The sequence below is a fragment of the Scyliorhinus canicula genome, chromosome 1 (genome assembly GCF_902713615.1).
Source record: "Scyliorhinus canicula chromosome 1, sScyCan1.1, whole genome shotgun sequence".
NCBI classification, from domain to species: Eukaryota; Metazoa; Chordata; class Chondrichthyes; order Carcharhiniformes; family Scyliorhinidae; genus Scyliorhinus; species Scyliorhinus canicula.
In genome coordinates this window covers 216643835-216664260 of record NC_052146.1, presented here as the reverse complement: position 1 = coordinate 216664260, position 20426 = coordinate 216643835, and positions in this window count along the sequence as shown.

Genomic DNA, 20426 nt, shown 5'->3' with positions numbered 1-20426 from the left:
ATCATTAACCTCGAACAGAACAGAGGTTATTTCACCTCTGCTGAGGGTGGTTAAACATTGGTGCTTAAATGGCATATGTCATGAACATCAGCACGTGCCCTCTACACTCAGATCCTGCTGTCAGCTCTCCAATTACCGAATGAGCAATGGATGTAAATGGGGAGGATTTCTGACATTGGCATACTGCAAGTTCAGTGCGCTACAGATGGTTTCTTTATGCAGTTTGCCTGCTCCTGACAGATGTTTTGCCTGAAGGGGTGTAACATGACATCTCTACTCAGGTGCACTAACATGTTTTCTCCCTTCATAAACTGATGATGACATAAATCTTTAAAGTTGTCGCTTTAAAATGTCATTAATTAAGTAAGATTCATTGACCCAGAAAATAGTCTTCAGAGGTTTTGCAAAAAACAGGGAATTATATATTCCTAGATTTTTTTTTTAAATGGGAGAAATGTTTGTTTGCATTGTAAATAAAATTGTAGGGGTTTGTGGTTTTGAAATGTGTGGGATATAAATGGACCCGAAGGAAGGTGGTAGTTATTAAAGCTGTGCACAAAATTATATTACATATGACAGGATGTGATTTAATTTTAAATGCCAATAAATGATACAATGCCAAGTCTTTAACACTCTTCAGCAACTGAAAGAATCATGCAATGTGGTGTCATTGGGTCTCCATGGCATGTAAATAAATCTAGAATTTTATCCTTTCGCCGTTTTTTTTTAAAAAAAGGACTTTCGGCTGAACTAAAAGAAAGATGGCTGCCACGAGTCTTGTGGCTACAGGGTTGGCCCTTTGTTCTGAGGGCTACCACCAAGAACAAGAACAAAATAATTCTCCATTCAGCCTGTGGAATCTCAAAGGCTCATTGTACCAACTCCTTGTAATCAACAAAAGCAGAGGAAGTTCAGACAAACTGGCTCTCCAACCTGAACTCTCCCAAAAGAGAGAGGTAGAAATTCTTATTATCAAAAGATATATGAACAGTCACCTCGTCTGACTCCTAAGAAGAAACAGTAGAAAACTGGCCAGAAGAACAGAAGCTGATTAATAAGCTACAATTAACCATTAATAGACCATGTCACATGACCTAAACCCCAGGCATATTGGACAGCTTTATTTTTTATTTTTTTAAATATGAATTTAAAGTACCCAATTCTTTTCCCCGCCAATTATGTGGCAATTTAGCGTGGCCAATCGATCTTTGGGTTGTGGGGGTAAGACCCACACAGACACGGGGAGAATGTGCAAACTCCACACGGACGGATCAACGATAGCCTCCCAGACGGTCCTGATCCATTGCAATTTGCCTATCACCGCAACCGGGCCACAGCAGATGCTATCTCCCTGGCTCTACAATCAACACTCGAACACCTCGACAACAAGGACATCTACGTGTGACTGCTGTTCATCGACTACAGCTCCGCCTTCAACATCATTATCCCGACAAGGCTTATAACCAAACTCTACAATCTTGGGCTTGACCCCTCCCTCTGTAGATGAATCCTTGACTTCCTCAGCAACAGACCGCAATCTATCAATAGTCCTCAACACCAGGACCCCGCAAGGATGTGTGCTCAGTCCTCTACTGTACTCCTTATACACACACTGTGTGGCAAGATTTAACTCCAACTCAATCTATAAGTTTGTGGATGATATGCCACAAATGGTGGGTCGTAGCTCAAACAACAACGAATCAGACTACAGAAGGGAGATAGATCACTTGGTTGCATGGTGTACTGAAAACAACCTCTCTAAGTGTCAGAAAGACCAAAGAACTGATCATTGACTTCAGGGAGCATAGCACGACACACACTCCCGTCTGCATCAGTGGCTCCGAAGTGGAGATGGTCGATAGCTGTAAGTTCCTGGGGGTCACCATCACCAACAGCCTGTCCTGGTCCACTCACGTTGATGCAACAGTCAAGAAAGCCCAACAACGCCTCTACTTCCTCCGGAAACTAAAGAAATTTGGCATGTCTGCATCAACTCCCACAAACTTCTCCAGATGTGCGATAGAGAGCATCCTATCCGGCTGCATCACAGCCTGGTATGGCAACTGCTCGGCCCAAGATCGCAAGAAACTGCAGAGTTCGTGAACTCAGCCAAACCCATCACACAAGCTCGCCACCCCCACATTGATTCTGTATACACCTCCCACTGTCTCAGCAAGGCAGACAGCATTATCAGAGACCCCTCCCACCCAGGCATTGCTTTCTTCCAGAACCTTCCATCAGGCAGAAGGTACAGAAGTCTGAAGACCTGCACATCCAGACATAGGAACAGCTTCTTCCCCCACAGCTACTAGACTCCTCAAGGACTCTCCCTCGGACTGATCTGTTCCCTGTAAGAACACTATTCATGACGCCCTATGCTGTTCTTGCTAATGTATTTGCTTTGTTTGGCCCCTTGTTCTGCACTGTAACCAATCACTGTTTGTCAATGTACCATTTGTCAATGTACTCTGTTCAGATTATTCTTTTTTGTCTACTATGTAAGTACTGTGTACGTTCTCTTGGCCACAGAAAAATACTTTTCACTGTACTTTGGTATATGTGACAATAAATCAAATCAAATCAAATCAGACAGTGACCCAGGGCCGGGATCGAACCTGGGTCCTCGACGCTTATACAGCTTTAAAATTGCATCTTTGGTCTGCTGTTTAACATCCCACTTGTGAACCACCAAGAAGCAAACCTTCAGGCAGAACAGACTCTGCTGGAAGGTTTCCTATCATCATCTGCAGAACTGATCCAGTCTCTGCGTAACTACTTCACCTGTGGTATCAGCACCGACTGTAAAGCGAACATTTCAACTCCAGTCTTCAGTCAGCTGAACCCGAGCTCCTACATGAAATAATTCCTCGTGACACTCTGACTCTGGAATCTAGAAAGCAGATGAAAGAATTTTTTTAATAGATGTTTTTATTAAGGATTTAAAAATTTAAACAGAACAAAGGTAAGTGTGAACATACATCGAAAACAAATAGATATATACATCGGTCGTCTTCCATTATTTACGTTGGTTGTCTTTCGTTATTTACAACAGTTACAGCTTCATGTTTTACATTCTAAAAGCTTGGTTCTAGCTGGTTTCCCTGTTTCGCTCTTCCCCTTTTCTTCCTGACCCCCCCTCCCCTTCTCGTCGTCTGGCGTGCCCTCTTCCCTCATCAGCTCTTATATCCTATTCCTGTTGGGTTGGCGTGATGCCGTGTATTTTGTTATTTGCTGGGCATGGTTGGGCTCTATGCCTCTTTATTCCCCCCTCCCCTCCCCCTCCTTTCATTGTTATACCATGACTAACCTCTGGCTTATTGGCTGTTGGCTGCAAACAGATCTTGGAACAACTGGGTGAATGGCTCCTACGTTTTGTGGAAGCCCTCTTCTGTCTCCCGGATGGCAAGTTTAATTTTCTCCATCTGGAGAAATTTTGATAGGTTGGCCAGCTTTGGGTGGTGCTGCTGATCGCCAGCCGAGCAGAGTTCTCTGGTGGCCGATTAGGGAGGCAAGGGCAAAGGCTTCGGTCCTCCCCCAATGAAGAGGCAGCCTTCCTGAGGCAGTGGGAGGTGAACATCTGGCTGTTCTGAGACCCCGAAGACTGCCACTCTCGGGCAAGAGTCCATCCTCATCCCCAACACCCTGGACATTGCCTCAAAGAAGGCTGTCCAAAACCCAACAAGTCTGGGGCAAGGCCAGAACATGTGGGCATGGTTGGCCGGGTCTCCTTGGCACTGTTCGCATTTGTCCAGAACCTGCTCATGCGGGTTCTAGTTAAGTGATCTCTGTGTACCAATTTCAGCTGCATTAGGCTTAGCCTTGCGCAAGTGGAGGTGGAGTTGACCCTATGCAGTGCTTCACTCCAGAGTCCCCACCCTTTTTCAAACCCCAAGCCTTCCTCCCACTTTTGTCTGTCTCGTCCAGATGTGTGTTACCCCTCCCCAGTAGTCGCCCCTCCATGTCGTCACAGTGCCCGTTCTCTAAGATGTCTGCGTCCAGTAGGTCCTCTAACAATGACTGTTGCAGTGGTCATAGGTAAGTCCTCGTTTCCCTACGTAAGAAGTTTTTGACCTGCATGTATCTTAGTTCATTCCCCCCATCAGCTGCGACTTCTCTGTTAGTTCCTTGAGTGTTTGGGGGGGGCTAAGCCCCCCATAGTTCCCGCTCTCTGCAGTACCCTTTTTGGGTTTCTTGCGTTCTCATTTGGGATGCTTGTGTACAGCATCCCAAACTTTACACCACTCTGTACAGGGCAGCCTTCGCCCTGTTGAACTCTGCCCGGTGCTTGGCCAGGTCAACCCCAATGTCCTGGTAGATCCTGATCCGGTGACCTTCCCAGTTACAGTTCTTTGTTTGCCTTGCCCAGCGCAGGATTCTTTCTCAGTCTTGGTATTTTAGCAAATATCGTCCTCGGCCGTTCCCCGGCTCAAGACTTTGGACGAAGCAGTGGGCTCTGTCTATTTATGGTGGGTTGGGGAAGCTATTCCTTCCCATCAGATTGTCCAGCATTTGGGCCACAGAGTCTGTGAGGTTCGTATCTTCGATCCACTCCGCCAGGCCCACAATCCGCAGGTTTTAGCGCCTCGATCGGTTTTCTTGGTCCTCTATCTTTCCCCATCACACTCCCCTGCGTCACGACCAACCTTGCTACTTCTTTTTCCAGGGCAGCGATCCAGTCACCCTGGTCCATTGCAGCCTTCTCCAGGTCTTTTATGGTGCTTTCCTGAGCTTCCAGTCGCCTCTCCGCCTTGTCTTGGGCCACCTGGATATTGGTTTTCGTCTCCTCTCTGTGTTCTCTCAGTTCCCTTGAGACAAACATCCTCCACCCATCCCCGGAAAGGGGGGGGGGGGGGGAAGTCTATCCTTCTCGCTCTGGCAAGGCCCGAGCTTTGCCGTCTCGTACATCTACTGGCTCGGCCATCTGCTTCTCCTGGCTTTTTCCACTTCTAGTTTCTCCACGGCCTCTGGAGTGGCTGTTGTTTGGCATTTCCATTCACATTGCCGATGGTTGAGGTGTGGCGATGTTTTATCCTTCGTATTAGCGGGCCGATCCGAAGGCTGAGGAGGGCATTATTCGGGGCTGGGGGCACTGTGGGGGAGTGGTCCAGGGCGCCGCAGCCGGCCAAAGGGCGGGCACTATTTCGCAGGCCGGGTCTGTGGGCTGCGTCCGCCATGTAGCACTGCGCAGCCACTGCAGGCCGCCGCGGCGCGCATACGCAGCCACGGACCCGGCAATTCTCCAGAGCATATCGGCAGCCGAATGCTCTACCCTGCCGTCGTGCTAGCCCCCAGCAAAACGGGGAATCGGTGGCTATTTTGCGCTGGTATTCCTGGCGTAAATGCCACCGTTCCCATGCTGACGGGGGGGGGGGGACATAGCCCCAGAATCAGGGAATCCAGCCCACGGCATTTCCAAGTCAAATCACAATTCAAGGGAATCTCCTTTTCACTACATCCGAATAAAAGTGTCACTCATCCAGAATCTTTAAAGTATCAATAGTTGAAATTATTGAACACTTGAAACCTCTTTATCTGGTGTAAATAAACATGAAATTAACAACATAGATCAGAGAGCCAGAGCTGTCAATCAAACACTGTTTTTCCTGGAGTTCAGGTGTTTCAACAGACTAATAGATATCTGGATTCTCATCCAAACCTTATTATGTATCCGTAACTGAGAACCCAGATATCCATTAGAATATTAAAATACCTGAGGCACTGACATCCCTGTACCTATCGATGTGTGCTAACCATGAAGTGTGCCTGTACATTTTTTAAATTTAATTTTTCATGAGATGTGGGTGTCACTGGTTAGGTTAGCATTTGTTTCCCTTTCCTGGCTTGTTCGGTCATTTCAGAAGCCATTACGCAGCCAACCACATTGCTGAGTGTCTGGAATTACGTGTAGGCCAGACCAGGTAAGGATGGCAGATTTCCTTCCCTAAAGGACAATAATAATAATAATAATAGTGAACCAGATGGGTTTTTACAACAATTAATGATGGTTGTCATGGTCACCATTACTGAGTTTAGTTTTCAATTCCAGATGTATTTACTAATTGAATTAAAATTCCATTTGCTGCTATGGGATTTAAACCCATCCCCTAGAGCATTAATCTGGGCGTCTGGATGAGCGAATCCACTGCACTCTCTGACTAACCCTGATAGAATCAGATGCACACATGAATAAAGTGAGACATGAAATATTTACACGTGAAATTTACATTTGAAAGACACATGGACCACCTCTGTGTTCTCAGTAAATCTTACGTTAATGGTAGTGGAGATGGACAGCGAAGGTATGGTCATGATGCAGTGTCTCTGTTTGTCCAGATGGCTCTTTTTTAACCTGTGGTATTGTCAGCTGATGGTGGGTTTCACTAAGTAAAAGCTTTCTCCATCGAGCGTGCGACAGTTTGAATTTTAATTGGAATCGTGTGGGGACAAGAGTCAGGAATGCACGCCAGGGTAATTCTTGTTCAGGGTGTGGTTTATTAGCCAGTAACACTCTGGTCAGATAACACTCAATTCAGATATACCCAACTGTACTTTTGCAAGTTGCAATGAAATGAACCTCTTTAAAATGTCAGTGTGCAAACGGCACAATGGCTCCGTTTGTGTGGAAGTGTTTATCCTGTCACCCTGCTGGATGCATTCACCCATGAATACAATTGGATCACAGCTGAAGCTGGTGTTTTACAGCCAGCGGGTGTCACAAGGTAACCCGCAGGAAATGGGGGCTCCAGCTCACTTTCCGGGTCAGTGAGGCCATTGCAGCATCGCCAACTGCTGTTCCATCCACAGCCTGGGATTACCCTGTCCTGTCAGGCTTATCAGCAACAACAATAATTTGCATTTATGTAGCACCTTTAACACAGTCATACATCTCGCAGTGCTTTACAGGAACGCTCATCGAACAAGATTGGATACTGAGGAAATATTAGGACAGGTGACCAAAAGCTTGGTCACAGATGTAGGTTTCAAGGAATGTCTTGGAGGCGGAGAGAGAGAGATGGAGGGAGAGATGGAAGGAGAGGGGAGGGAGAGGTGGGGAGAGAGATGGGGAGAGAGGTGGAGGGGTTTAGGAAGGGAATTCTAGAGGTTAGGGTCTAGCCAGACTGTGGTCATGCTATAAAACCCCTGGGGGAGTCTCCAATTCCTTTCTTTAATATGTATTCGAAGGGCGCTCTGGAATTACTGTACACCCTGACATGACGTGGTAATCATTTCCCCCACTTTGGGTTTTATTTATAATTTCCTAGACTTGGTACATTTCTTAGAAAGTGCTTTTGATCATTGCCGTTGAACGATTACATCCCAGAAAACACGTGATTGGCTCAGTCAGTAACTATCTTCAACTCTTCTTTATCAGAAGATTGTGGATTCAAATCCTGCTCCAGAGATTTGAGCACAATAATCTCCGTTTGCATGTCCAGTGCAGTGATGTGGGACATTGAATCGACACCCCATCTACTCTCTCAGGTGACATAAAAGATCCTATGGCCACTATTTCAAAGAGAAGGATAGGGAGGGAGGGCGGAGATGTGGAGGGGAGTGCATGTGGAGGAAAGTGGGTGTGGAGGGGGAGTGGGGATGTGGAGGGCGGGGATGTGGAGGGCGGAGATGTGGAGGGATGCAGAGATGTGGAGGGGAGGGGATGTGGAAGGGGAGGGGATGTGGAGGGGGAGGGGGAGGGGAGATGTGGAGGGAAGGGGATGTGGAGGGGAGGGAATGTGGAGGGGGAGCGGGGATATGGAGGGGGAGCAGAGATGTGGAGGGGAGGGGATGTGGAGGGGGAGCGGGGATGTGGAGGGATGCAGAGATGTGGAGGGGAGGGGATGTGGAGGGGGAATGGTGATGTGGAGGGGGAATGGGGATGTGGAGGGGGAGGGGAGATGTGGCGGGAAGGGGATGTGGAGGGGAGGGAATGTGGAGGGGGAGGGGGATATGGAGGGGGAGCAGAGATATGGAGGGGAGGGGATGTGGAGGGGATGTGGAGGGGGAGCGGGGATGTGGAGGGGGAGCAGAGATGTCGAGGGGAGGGGATGTGGATGTGGAGGGGGAGTGAGGATATGGAAGGGAGCAGAGATGGGGAGGGGAGGGAATGTGGAGGGGGAAGGGAATATGGAGGGGAGGGAATGTGGAGGGGGAGGGGATATGGAGTAGGAACGAAGATATGGTGGGGAGGGGATGTGGAGGGGGAGCGAGAGAAGGATAGGGAGGGAGGGCGGAGATGTGGAGGGGAGTGCCTGTGGAAGAAAATGGACGTGGAGGGGGAGTGGGGATGTGGGGGAGGTGGGGATGTGGGGGGGGGGGGGGTGGGGATGTGGAGGGGGAGCAGGGATGTGGGGGGTGGGGGGGAGGGTGGATGTGGGGGGGAGGGGGGATGTGGGGGGAGTGGGGATGTGGGGGGGAGGGGATGTGGGGGGAGCGGGGATGAGGGGGGAGGCGATGTGGAGGGGGGATGTTGGGGGGAGGGGGATGTGGGGGGAAGGGGGGATGTGGGGGGGGTGGGGATGTGGAGGGCGGGTGGGGAATGTGGGGGGAGTGGTGATGTGGGGGGAGTGGGGATGTGGGGGGGAGGAGATGTGGGGGGGTGGGGATGCGGGGAGGTGGGGATGTGGAAGGGGAGTGGGGATGTGGAGGGGGTGGGGATGTGGAGGGGGGGGTGTGGATGTGGGGGGAGAGCGGGGATGTGGAAGGGGGGTGGGGATGTGGGGGGAGTGGTGATGTGGGGGGAGTGGGGATGTGGGGGGGAGGAGATGTGGGGGGGTGGGGATGCGGGGAGGTGGAGATGTGGAAGGGGAGTGGGGATGTGGAGGGGGTGGGGATGTGGAGGGGGGTGTGGATGTGGGGGGAGAGCGGGGATGTGGAAGGGGGGTGGGGATGTGGGGGGGGTGCAGATGTGGGAGGGGGAGCGGGAAAGTGTGAAGTGTTGGCTAGAGTAGATTTGAGAGATGAACAGACACTTCCAACACTGATGAAGGTTCAACTCAATTTTATTAACTACTTCTAACTAACTAACACGCGATGACTGTGGGTCTAAATAACACTAACTTGAACTAGAGACCTAAGCCTTGTCCGAACCAGTTGATTCTCTCAGCACGTGTTGTGAGTCTGTGCTGGGCTGGATGAGTTCCTGTTACACTCAGAGGCAGCACCCAGAATGAGCGGGAACCGTGGTGCCCTCTGCCTTTATAGTGTGTGTATTCTAACTGGTGATTGGCTGCGGAGTTTGTGCATGTTGATTGGTCCCTGTGTGTGTCCATCAGTGTGTGTCTGCACCATGATATACTGGTGTATATTATGACATCCACCCTTTTATAAAAAAATGTTGATATAGGCATGTGATAATAAATAGTGTGGGTGTGTACCTAGCTATGTGTGAGGTGCAAAGACATATGTACAAAGCTATATACAGGGAACAAGACTATTTACAGAGGAAGGTGCCTGGTGCAGATGACTACCATGAACTGGAACAACCAATAAATCTATTTACAAATCACTGGATAACGCATAAATCTATTTCCAAATCACTGGATAACGAATGCAACAATAAAGGATATAGGGAAAAAACATTTCAAAGAGTCCACATGTGTGCAGAGTTCATAAGTTCAGTCTCTGAGGTGGGCGACGAACTCTGGTTGACCGCCTCAAGGGTGGGGCAATGGCTGGCGCCTCAGGAGCCGGGAGGGCTGCAGCACTGTCAGGGGCAGGCAGAGTGACCGGAAGGGCCACACAGTCCACGGCGGGATCAGTAGAAGAGCTGGTCGGAGGAACCCGTGACGACCTCGGAACCAGGCGAAGAGCACGCCTGTTGCGGCGCTGAATGGATCCATCTGGTAAGTGGACCAGGAAGGAGCGGGGGGCCACCTGCCTTAGAACGCCAGCAGGCGCAGACCAGCCACCGCCTGGGAGGTGGATGCGAACCTTGTCGCATGGATGGATGTCGGGAAGGTCAGCAGCCCGTGAGTCGTAGGAAGTTTTGTGCTGCAGTTGAGACATGTGCAAGCGGTGGAGCACGGGGACATAATCGAGGTCGGGAGCAAGAATTGATGGCACCGTCATTCTGAGGGTGCGGTTCATTAGCAGCTGAGCAGGCGACAGGCCGGTGGAGAGCGGGGCGGAGCGATAGGCCAGCAGAGCAAGATGGAAATCTGAGCCGGCGTCGGCGGCCTTGCTGAGGAGCCGCTTAACGATGTGGACCCCATTTTCCGCCTTCCCATTGGATTGAGGGTATAGGGGACTGGGCGTAACGTGCTGGAAATTGTAGTGTCGGGCGAAGCCGGCCCATTCGCGAAACAGGGGCCATTGTCTGACATGACCGTCAGCGGAATGCCGTATCGGGCAAATGTCTCCTTACAAGCCCTGATCACAGCCAAGGATGTGAGGTCGTGCAGCCTGATGACCTCCAGGTAACTGGAGAAGTAGTCGATGATGATGACATAGTCCCTGCCCAATGCATGGAACAAGTCGATGCCCACTTTGGTCCAAGGCAATGTGACGAGCTCATGGGGCATCAGGGTCTCACCTGGTTGGGCGGGCTGAAAACGCTGGCAGGTAGAGCAGTTAAGCACCACATTGGCGATGCCATCATTGATGCCCGGCCAGTAGACGGCTTCTCTGGCCCTGCGGCGGCACTTCCCGATGCCTAAGTGTCCTTCATGGAGTTGCTCCAACACTAGCTGGCGCATGCTTTGTGGGACGATGACACGATCCAATTTCAGGAGCACCCCGTCGACAACCGCCAGGTCATCGCGGACGTTGTAAAATTGAAGGCATTGGCCCTTGAGCCACCCGTTTGACATTAGGCGCATCACCCACTGCAGAAGTGGATCAGCCGCTGTCTCGCGGTGAATTTGCATCAGTCGTGCATCTGTAGTTGGCAAATGGGAGGCTGCAAACTGAATGTGGGCATCTATTTGGCAAATGAAGCAGTCATGATCACATGGGGTTGTGATCGACCTCGATAGAGCATCGGCAATGGCAAGGTCCTTGCCAGGGGTATAGATCAGTTGAAAGTCGTACCTGCACAGCTTGAGTAGGATACGCTGGAGGCGAGGCGTCATGTCATTCAAGTCCTTTTTGATAACATTTACAAGGGGGCGGTGGTCGGTTTTGTAGCCACCTAAGATGGGCACTGGGCTACAAAATGGAGAACTGCTAAGGCTGCAGGGAGAAAACAGTCTTAGCAAGGACAAGCAGTTTGCAGAAGACTAATTAGCATTCTGCACGTACAGAAACCAGTTTGTGGCCAGGTGCAGAGTGTCAGCCAAAGGTGTAAATGGCAACAAGATCCACATAGTAATGAGGTGATCCAGATCCAGACCCCACACAATAGAAACATTTAAGTATGAATGGATATTTTTGAGTAGACGCCCAGACAAAACGGCACCATAGTATCCAACACAAAGAACCATAGGTACCGCCCCACCCATCGAGAAGCGACCCTCAGATTGGGGGGTTTGGAAGATATCGATTGGGAAAAGGCCCAATCGATACATGGCAGGTAAAAGACCGCCCCGAAGGGGCACGGACTTTGGGGGACCTATAAAAGTAGACCCCGCACATGGTTCGGTCTGTTTGGCTCCGGCTCTCTGTTTTGGCTCCGGCTCTCTGCTGTTTTCATCGCTCCGGCTTCGCTTTGCTGATACATCGCATCCTGACTCCAGTTCCATCACCAGCCGTTGAGCCATCAGCCATCGAACTGTAAGTGCCACCACAACGATCGCTACGTGATCCAGACTTTGCTAGACCCTGACAACTTTAAATACCTGAGAGTTGCAGACCAAGAACGGGACGAAGGCCTTGCTCCCTGACCTTGCCTGTTCCTGTCTAGATAAGTATTTTAGTTGTTTAGTATTAGAAGTAAGTTAGTCTCTTTAGCGTATGCATGTGTATTTATTATATTTGTCATAATAAATATCAATCGTTTGGACTTACTAATCGGTGTACAGATTTATTACTTTTCATTACTTGATATACTTGTGAGGTGTCTAAATACGGCACCTGGCGACTCCTGAGCATAATTACATACACAGAGCCATAGCAGTGTTAAGCACACGGCCTTTAAACGGAGGTGTGTTAATACACTCCAGTAAAACGCGCAACAGTTTCAACCGTGAACTGCGGAAGTCCATAGACGTAGTTGTGGAACTTCACGACTCCAGTGAGAAGGCCGAGACACTCTTTCTCAATAGGCGCATAGCACAGCTGCTTTGTGGGAGTCATCGCCCACAACGCATACGCAACGGGGGCCCATGACGAGGCCTCGTCTCGTTGCAGGAGCACGGCGCCAATCCCCGACTGACTGGCGTCAGTAGAGATTTTGGTCTCTTTGGTCGGGTCGAAAAAAGCCAACACTGGGGCCGTGGAAAGCTTGGCCTTCAGCTCCTGCCATTCACGCTCGTGAGCAGGGAGCCATCGGAAATCTGTGGTTTTGCGAATCAGGTCTCTGAGGGCCATGGTGTGTGAGGCAAGATTCGGGATGAACTTCCTGACGAAGTTCACCATACCCAGGAACCAGAGGACCCCTTTCTTGTCCTCGGGCGTCTTCATGGACGTGATTGCTGCAATCTTGTCCTCGTCCGGACGCACCCCCTGGTGGGAGATGTGATCCCCCAGAAACTTGATACTTGACTGTCCAAAGGAGCATTTGGCCCTATTGAGGCGGAGGCCGTGTTCGTGGATGCACCTGAAAACACGCTGAAGGCGGGCAATGTGTTCCTGCAGGGTGGTTGACCAGATAATAATGTCGTCGATATATACATGGACGGCTTCGATCCCCTCCATCATCTGCTCCATGATCCGGTGGAAAACATCGGACGCAGAAATGATGCCGAATGACATCCAGTTGTAGCAGAACCTGCCAAAGGGTGTGTTGAATGTACACAGCTTCCTGCTTGACTCATCTAGTTGGATCTGCCAGAAACCCTTCGAGGCATCCAGTTTGGAGAATAGTTTGGCGTGGGCCATCTCGGACGTGAGCTCCTCACGTTTCGGAATCGGGTAGTGCTCCCGCATGATATTCTGATTTAAATCTTTAGGATCAATATAGATCCGCAGCTCGCCGGGCGGCTTCTTGACGCAGAACATGGAGCTTACCCAGTCTGTGGGTTCCGTGACCCTAAAGATGACTCCTTGGTCCTGGGGGTCCTGGAGCTGTTGCTTGAGGCGGTCCCTGAAGGGCGCTGGGACTCTGCGAGGTGCGTGAACGACAGGCTTGAGTAAGGTTTTATACGTGTAAGGGAGCGTGCTCATGCCTTCGAAAACATCATGGTATTGCTGGAGGATGGAGTCGAGTTGCGCCCTGAAGTCTTTGTCAGAGGTTGCAGACACATTGCTTGAAGAGAGAGAGTGTACTTTCTGCACTAAGTTGAGCAGCTTGCATGCCTGCGCACCAAGCAAGGAGGCTTTTGAGGCAGCAACAATCTCGAACGGGAGAATGACTGTGTGAGCACGATGTGTCACCTCAAGGTGGCAGGAGCTGCTAGCGGCGATGGCATTGCCATTGTAGTCCAGCAATTTACACACAGATGGCAGGACAGCAGGCTGTACGCGGAGCTTGCGGAAATCAGACAACGCGATGAGATTGGCAGAAGCCCCAGTGTCCAGGCGGAACCTGAGAGGGGACCGGTTGACGGTAAGGGTGGCACACCACTCATCATGCTGGCTGCGCTGTGGACGTGGACAGGTTCAGTGCCACGCTCGGGGGACATCCTATTCGTGGCAACGACACTGATTTGGAACGGGACCTGTGAGTCATTGCAGGCATAGTCGGAATCAAGGTCTAGAGTAGGTTCATTGATGGCAGGCTGGATGGCCCTGACGTCTCTGTGGGGCTGGGTGGACCTCCTAAAAACAGCAGGCATGGAAGATCAGCACATTGCAGGGTAGTGGCCTCGCTTACCACACTGCAGGCAGCGTCGGGTCTTCGCGGGACATTGCCGCTTTAAGTGGGCGGAGCCGCAGTTGCCGCACGCCAGAGCGTCGGGACGTTTGTCGCGCCACCGCGCATGCACGGGGCGATCCAGCGTAGTGCGCACCTGCGAGAAGACGTCCATGACGTCAGCATGCTCGCTGCGTGTAAACGCGGGACTCTGCGAAAAGCACGCAAAATGGCCGCCATCGTTCAGGTCCAGAGCCTGAAGAGATTTAATAATTTGGACCCGTTCTGCCTCGTAAGGGGCTTGCCGCGCCGTTTCAGCAGCCTGGATGCAGGAGTAGCGCGTGGAGGCATGTTCATGAAGTACACAGGTCTCAATGGCCGTGGAGAGAGTGAGCTGCTTCACTTTTAGTAGCTGCTGGCGCAGGGGCTCAGATTGAACACCAAAAACAATCTGGTCACGGAGCATGGAATCAGAGGTGGACCTGTAGTTGCGGGACTGCGCAAGGACGCGGAGGTGGCTGATAAAGGACTGGAAAGGTTCATCCTTACCCTGAGTTCACTGCTGAAACATGTCTCTCTCGAAGCTCTCGTTGACCTTGACCGCGCAGTGGCTGTCGAACTTCAGAATTATGGTCTTGAACTTCGATTTGCCCTCCCCCTCATTGAAGGTGAGCGAGTTGTAGATGTGCAGAGCGTGGTCACCGGCTGTGAAGAGGAAGAGAGCAATCTTCCATGCGTCTGAGGCAGCTTCCAGGTCCCTGGCTTCGGTGTACAGCTGGAAGCGCTGTTTGTAAAGTTTCCAGTTGGAGCCCAGATTCCCGGCAATGCGGAGAGGCGGCGGTGGGCGAACGGAGTCCATTCTGTAGGATGGCGCGAGACTGGTGGAAGGCAGATCACTGAAAGGTAGGTCTCAGAAGTGCGAGCATCCCTCAACTCCTGGTATCATGATGTGTTGGCTAGTGTAGGCTTGAGAGATGAACAGACACTTCCAACACTGATGAAGGTTCAACTCAATTTTATTAACTACTTCTAACTAACTAACACACGATGACTGTGGGTCTAAATTATGCTAACTTAAACTAGAGACCTAAACCTTATCCGAACCAGTTGATTCTCTCAGCACGTGGTGTGAGTCTGTGCTGGGCTGAATGAGTTCTTGTTACACTCAGAGGCAGCACCCAGAATGAGCGGGAACCATGGTACCCTCTGCCTTTGTAGAGTGTGTATTCTAACTGGTGATTGGCTGCGGAGTTTATACATGTTGATTGGTCCCTGTGTGTGTCCATCAGTGTGTGTCTGCACCATGATATATTGGTATATATTATGACAATGTGGAGGGGGAGTGGGTATGTGGAGGGGGAGCGGGGATGTGGAGGGGGAGCGGAGATGTGGACGGGGAGTGGGGATGTGGGGGAGGAAAGGGATGTGGAGGGGAGGAAAGGGATGTGGAGGGGGAGTGGAGATGTGGGGGGCGGAAAGGGATGTGGAGGGGGAGTGGGGATGTGGGGGACGGAAAGGGATGTGGAGGGGGAGTGGGGATGTGGGGACGGAAAGGGATGTGGAGGGGGAGTGGGGATGTGGGGGGCGGAAAGGGATGTGGAGGGGGAGTGGGGATGTGGGGGACGGAAAGGGATGTGGAGGGGGAGTGGGGATGTGGGGGACGGAAAGGGATGTGGAGGGGGAGTGGGGATGTGGGGGACGGAAAGGGATGTGGAGGGGGAGTGGGGATATGGGGGGGGGTGAAGGGATGTGGAGGGTGTCTTGTTATGCTCTTTGACATAGCATAAGCGGCTTCCTTGATGTTCACTCTGACAAAGGAAGGTTCAGACGTGGAGATAACTTCAACACGTTTATTGAACTATTTACAATTCTACTACTCGGATTCGACTCTCCTGTTAATCCTTCTATAGCTACTCAGACTGACGAACCAGTCTGCTACAATCCACGTGGTGGGTGTGATGTGTTTCGAATCAACCCTGTGTTCTCACTGAGAGTCTCCACTGGAAAGAGGAAGATCATGTGTGCTGTGTCCTTTAATATGGGTTGGTGGGGATGTGAGGGGGAGCGGGGATGTGGGGCGGGGATGTGGGGGGGGAGTGGGGATGTTGGGGGGAGGGGGTGTGGGGGGGTGGTGATGTGGGAGGTGGGGATGTGGGGGGAATGGGGATGTGGGGGGGATGTGGGGGGGTGGGAATGTGGGTGGGGATGTGGGGGGGTGGGGATGTGGGGGGGAGTGGGGATTTTGGGGGGTGGGGATGTGGGGGGAGTGGGGATGTGGGGGGGTGGGGATGTGGTGGGGGTGGGGGGGGGTGGGGATGTGGGGGGTGGGGATGTGGGGGGTGGGGATGTGGGGGGGGTGGGGATGTGGGGGGGGTGGGGATGTGGGGGGGGGTGGGGATGAGGGGGATGGTGGGGATGTGGGTGGGGATGTGGGGGGGGTGGGGATGTGGGGGGGTGGGGATGTGGGGGGGAGTGGGGTTGTGGGGGGGATTGGGGGGGATTGGGGATGTGGGGGGATTGGGGATGTGGGGGGGTGGGGATGTGTGTGGGTGGGGGTGTGGGGATGTGGGGATGGGTGAGGGATGTGGGGGTGTGGGGATGTGGGGGGGAGCGGGAATGTGGGGGGGGGTGGGGATGTGGAGGGGGAGCGGGAATGTGGGGGGGGTGGGGATGTGGGGATGTGGGGGGGGGGGGATGTGGGGGGGGGGGATGTGGGGGGAGTGGGGATGTGGGGGGGTGGGGATGTGGGGGGGTGGGGATGTGGGGGGGAGTGGGGATTTCGGGGGGTGGGGTTGTGGGGGGGTGGGGATGTGGGTGGGGATGTGGGGGGGGGTGGGGATGTGGGGGGGAGTGGGGGGGGTGGGGATGTGGGGGGGATGTGGGGGGGTGGGGATGTGTGGGGGTGGGGATGTGGGGTGGGGGGTGGTGGGGATATGTGGGGGTGGGGGTGTGGGGATGTGGGTGGGTGAGGGATGTGGGGGGGGTGGGGATGTGTGGGGGGGGATGTGGCAGTGATGGTCACATTGATACATTTACAATGATTGCACAATGTTGAAGGGAATTGTTGCTTGTAGTTGATATAAAATTAATATTATTGCTGTCTGCGTTTTGCAGCTAAAGAGAGTGTTCTGCCTTTGATGCTGGGGTGGGAATGAGTAAATGCCTGCTACTGAACTGAAAGTCTGATGGCAACTGTGTCCCTGAATGTATACTAACGAGAATTAAAGGCAAAGTCCAGAGGTACAGACATAGCTGGAGCCAGAGTTTGGGTGGAGCAGGGTGAGGCTTTCTGATTTAAATTGTAACTGTCACCACACCAAATGGAGATGAAAGGAGTGGAAATGAATCTTACAATTACTCATGTACTGATGGTTGAGTTAAAAGCTGAATGTTGACGACAGCTCTACTGACACTGCTGGCTGGTGACAGAGAGAACTGTACATTTAATACCTGATAAGGTTTCATAAACAGTGAGGGCTGCCTTTGCACTTTTCTTATGAAATGCAAGATTATAGTGTGTAAATAGGAACAAAATGGCTTCTAAATTTAAATCTTTCCCCTCACTTTCCCCCTTTCAGCCATTCCTTTATCCTGAGGTCAGGATTTCAGCAACTCTGCTCCCTGGCAGTGGAGGCCTCCGCTCGTTAATGCACTGACATTAAGCATTGGTACAATATTCAACAATGAACAAAGTTGACCCTAATTCTGCCCTTGCTCAACATTGCTCCTTTCCAGCAGGGATTTCCAGTGTAATCACAGGGTGGGGACACAATTCGAGTCCCAAACCTCACCCTCAACATTCCTTGTCAGGAGAGGGGGAAGCATTGTCCGGAGGGATATTTCTCAAATCTCCATGTTCTGTTTACCTTAAATTGTGACCCGAAGGTGCAATTAGCTAATGAACCATCAAACTCCTCAGTTAAATAATTGATAACGTACAAGGTTCACTGTGCCCAAGAAAATATTGAGAGGTTGAATGCAGCAAGCTATTTATTACAAACAAACACAAGAATAGCCACTTGTTTTTAAATTAGTAATTTATCAACTAGTTAATTTATTGGGCCTGCTGCGCCTGCCTTTATTCAGACTCTTTCAGCTGGTGGTGGCTGAGATCCACCGGTTAGTATTGGGGTTAGGGTGTTCCCAACACACACTGCAAATTCATCTGTTGATTTACCATTTTACACTGGAATCTTTGCACCTTCCAATAGGAATCCAGAACAGAGTCAGGCAGCCAAATGTTGATGGCAATTCCTGCACAGCCACGCCCCTTTTCTCATCAGAACTGAGGACACGCCCCTTAACATCTGTCTTCAGCTGATTGGAGCTGACATGCCCCGATATTGCACGGAACCCCCTCACAGCCCATTCACCCCCAACAGTGTTCACCCCTCCCCCCGGACTAGTGTTCACCTCCCCCCCTCCAGACAGTGTTCACTCCCTTTCCTCCCCCGCAGACAGTCTTTACCCACCCCCCCCCCCCCCCCCCCAGACAGTATTCACCCCCCCCCCCTCTCTCCCCGCAGACAATGTTCGCCTCTTCGGACAGTGTTCACATTCCCTGGACAGTATTCACCCCCCTTCCAGAGAGTGGTCACCCCTCCCCAGACAGTTTTCATCGTCGCTAGGCAGTGTTCATCCCTCCCCCCTCCCCGGTCATTGTTCACCCTCCCCCAACAGTGTTCATCCCCAATACTTTTTCCACCCCTCTCAGGTGGTGTTTACCCCTCCCAGACAATGTTCACCCCCCAACAGTGTTCACCCCCCGACAGTGTTCACCCCCACACCCTCAGCCCCTGATAGTTCACTACCCTCTCACCCCGATGGTGTTCATTCCCCTCCCACACCCCCCAACAGTGTTCACCCTCCCCTCAAAAGGTAGAGGAGGCAGCACGGTAGAACAAGTAGTACGGTACCTTAGGAACAGGAAGGAGGCAATGTTGGTGGTTTTTTACAGACCCCCCAACTGTCAGTGAGAGATAGAGGAGCAGATAGGTACAGAGATTTTGGATAGGTGCAAAAGTAACAGGGTTGTTGTGGTAAGGAATTTTAATTGCCCCTATATTGACTGGGACTCACTTAATTCTAGGGGCTTAGATGGGGCAGAGTTTGTAAGGTGCATCCAGGAAGGCTTCTTGATGCAATATGTAGGTAGTCCAAGAAGGAAAGGGGCAGTACTGGATCTGGTATTGGGGAATGAGCCTGGTCAGTTGGTTGAGGTTTCGGTAGGGGAACATTTTGGGAGTAGTGACCACAATTCCGTAAGTCTTAGGGTGCGATTCTCCGATCCCCACGCCGGGTGGGAGAATCGCGGGAGGGCCGGGCGAATCACGGCACACCGCCCTGGCACCCCCCGCGATTCTCCCACCACCCCCCCCAAAATGGCGTGTCGCGTTTTGCGACAGGCCGCTCGGAGAATCGCCGCTCGCCGTTTCTAACGGCGACCGGCGATTCTCCGGCCCGGATGGGCCGAGCGGCCTGCCCAATCCGACCGGTTCATGCCGGCGCCAACCACACCTGGTTGCTGCCGGCATGAACAGCGCGCAACCGCTGTATGTGGGGCCTGTGCGGGGCAGAGGGAGGATTGAGCACCACGGGCATGCTCAGGAGGTGTCTGGCCTGCGATCGGTGCCCGCCGATCGTCGGGCCAGCGTCTCTAAAAGACGCACTCTTTTCCCTCCGCCGCCCCGCAAGATCAAGCCGCCATGTCTTGTGGGGCAGCGGAGGGAAGACGGCAACTGCGCATGTGCAGGTTGGCGCCGGCCAACCTGCGCATGCGCGGCTGACGTCACTTAGGCGCCGGCCGCGTCATTCCCGGCAAGCGTCAAGGCCCGGCGCCTGAGATTCACGTGCCGCCGCTCCTAACCTCCTTGGGGGGGGGGGGGGAATAGGGGGCGAGGAACGGCCTCCGACGCCGGAGTGAAACACTCCGGGTTTCACTCCGCCGTCGGCTGTTTGTCTCCCTTTGGGAGAATTGAGCCCATAGGGTACTTTTGGATAGGGATCAGGGTAACCCTCGCCTTAAGGTGCTTAACTGGGGAAAGGCAAATTACGATAACATTAGACAGGAATTGAAGAATTCGGGTTGGGTGCAGCTGTTGGATAGCAAATCAACATCGGACATGTGGGAGTCTTTCAAGCGACAGTTGATTAGGTTTGGAAAGTCATGGCAGCACGGTGGCCTAGTGGTTAGCACAACCGCCTCACGGCGCTGAGGTCCCAGGTTCGATCCCGGCTCTGGGTCACTGTCCGTGTGGAGTTTACACATTCTCCCCGTGTCTGCGTGGGTTTCGTCCCCACAACCCAAAAATGTGCAGAGTAGGTGGATTGGCCATGCTAAATTGCCCCTTAATTGGAAAAAATAATTGGGTAATCTAAATTTTTTTTTAAAAGGTTTGGAAAGTCACGTTCCTGAGAGAACGAAGGATAAGTATAGGAAGTTTAGGAAGCCTTGGATAACGAAGGATATTGTGAACCTCATCAAAAAGAAAAAAGAGACTTTTATGCGGTCTAAAAGGGTGGGGATAGTCGAAACCCT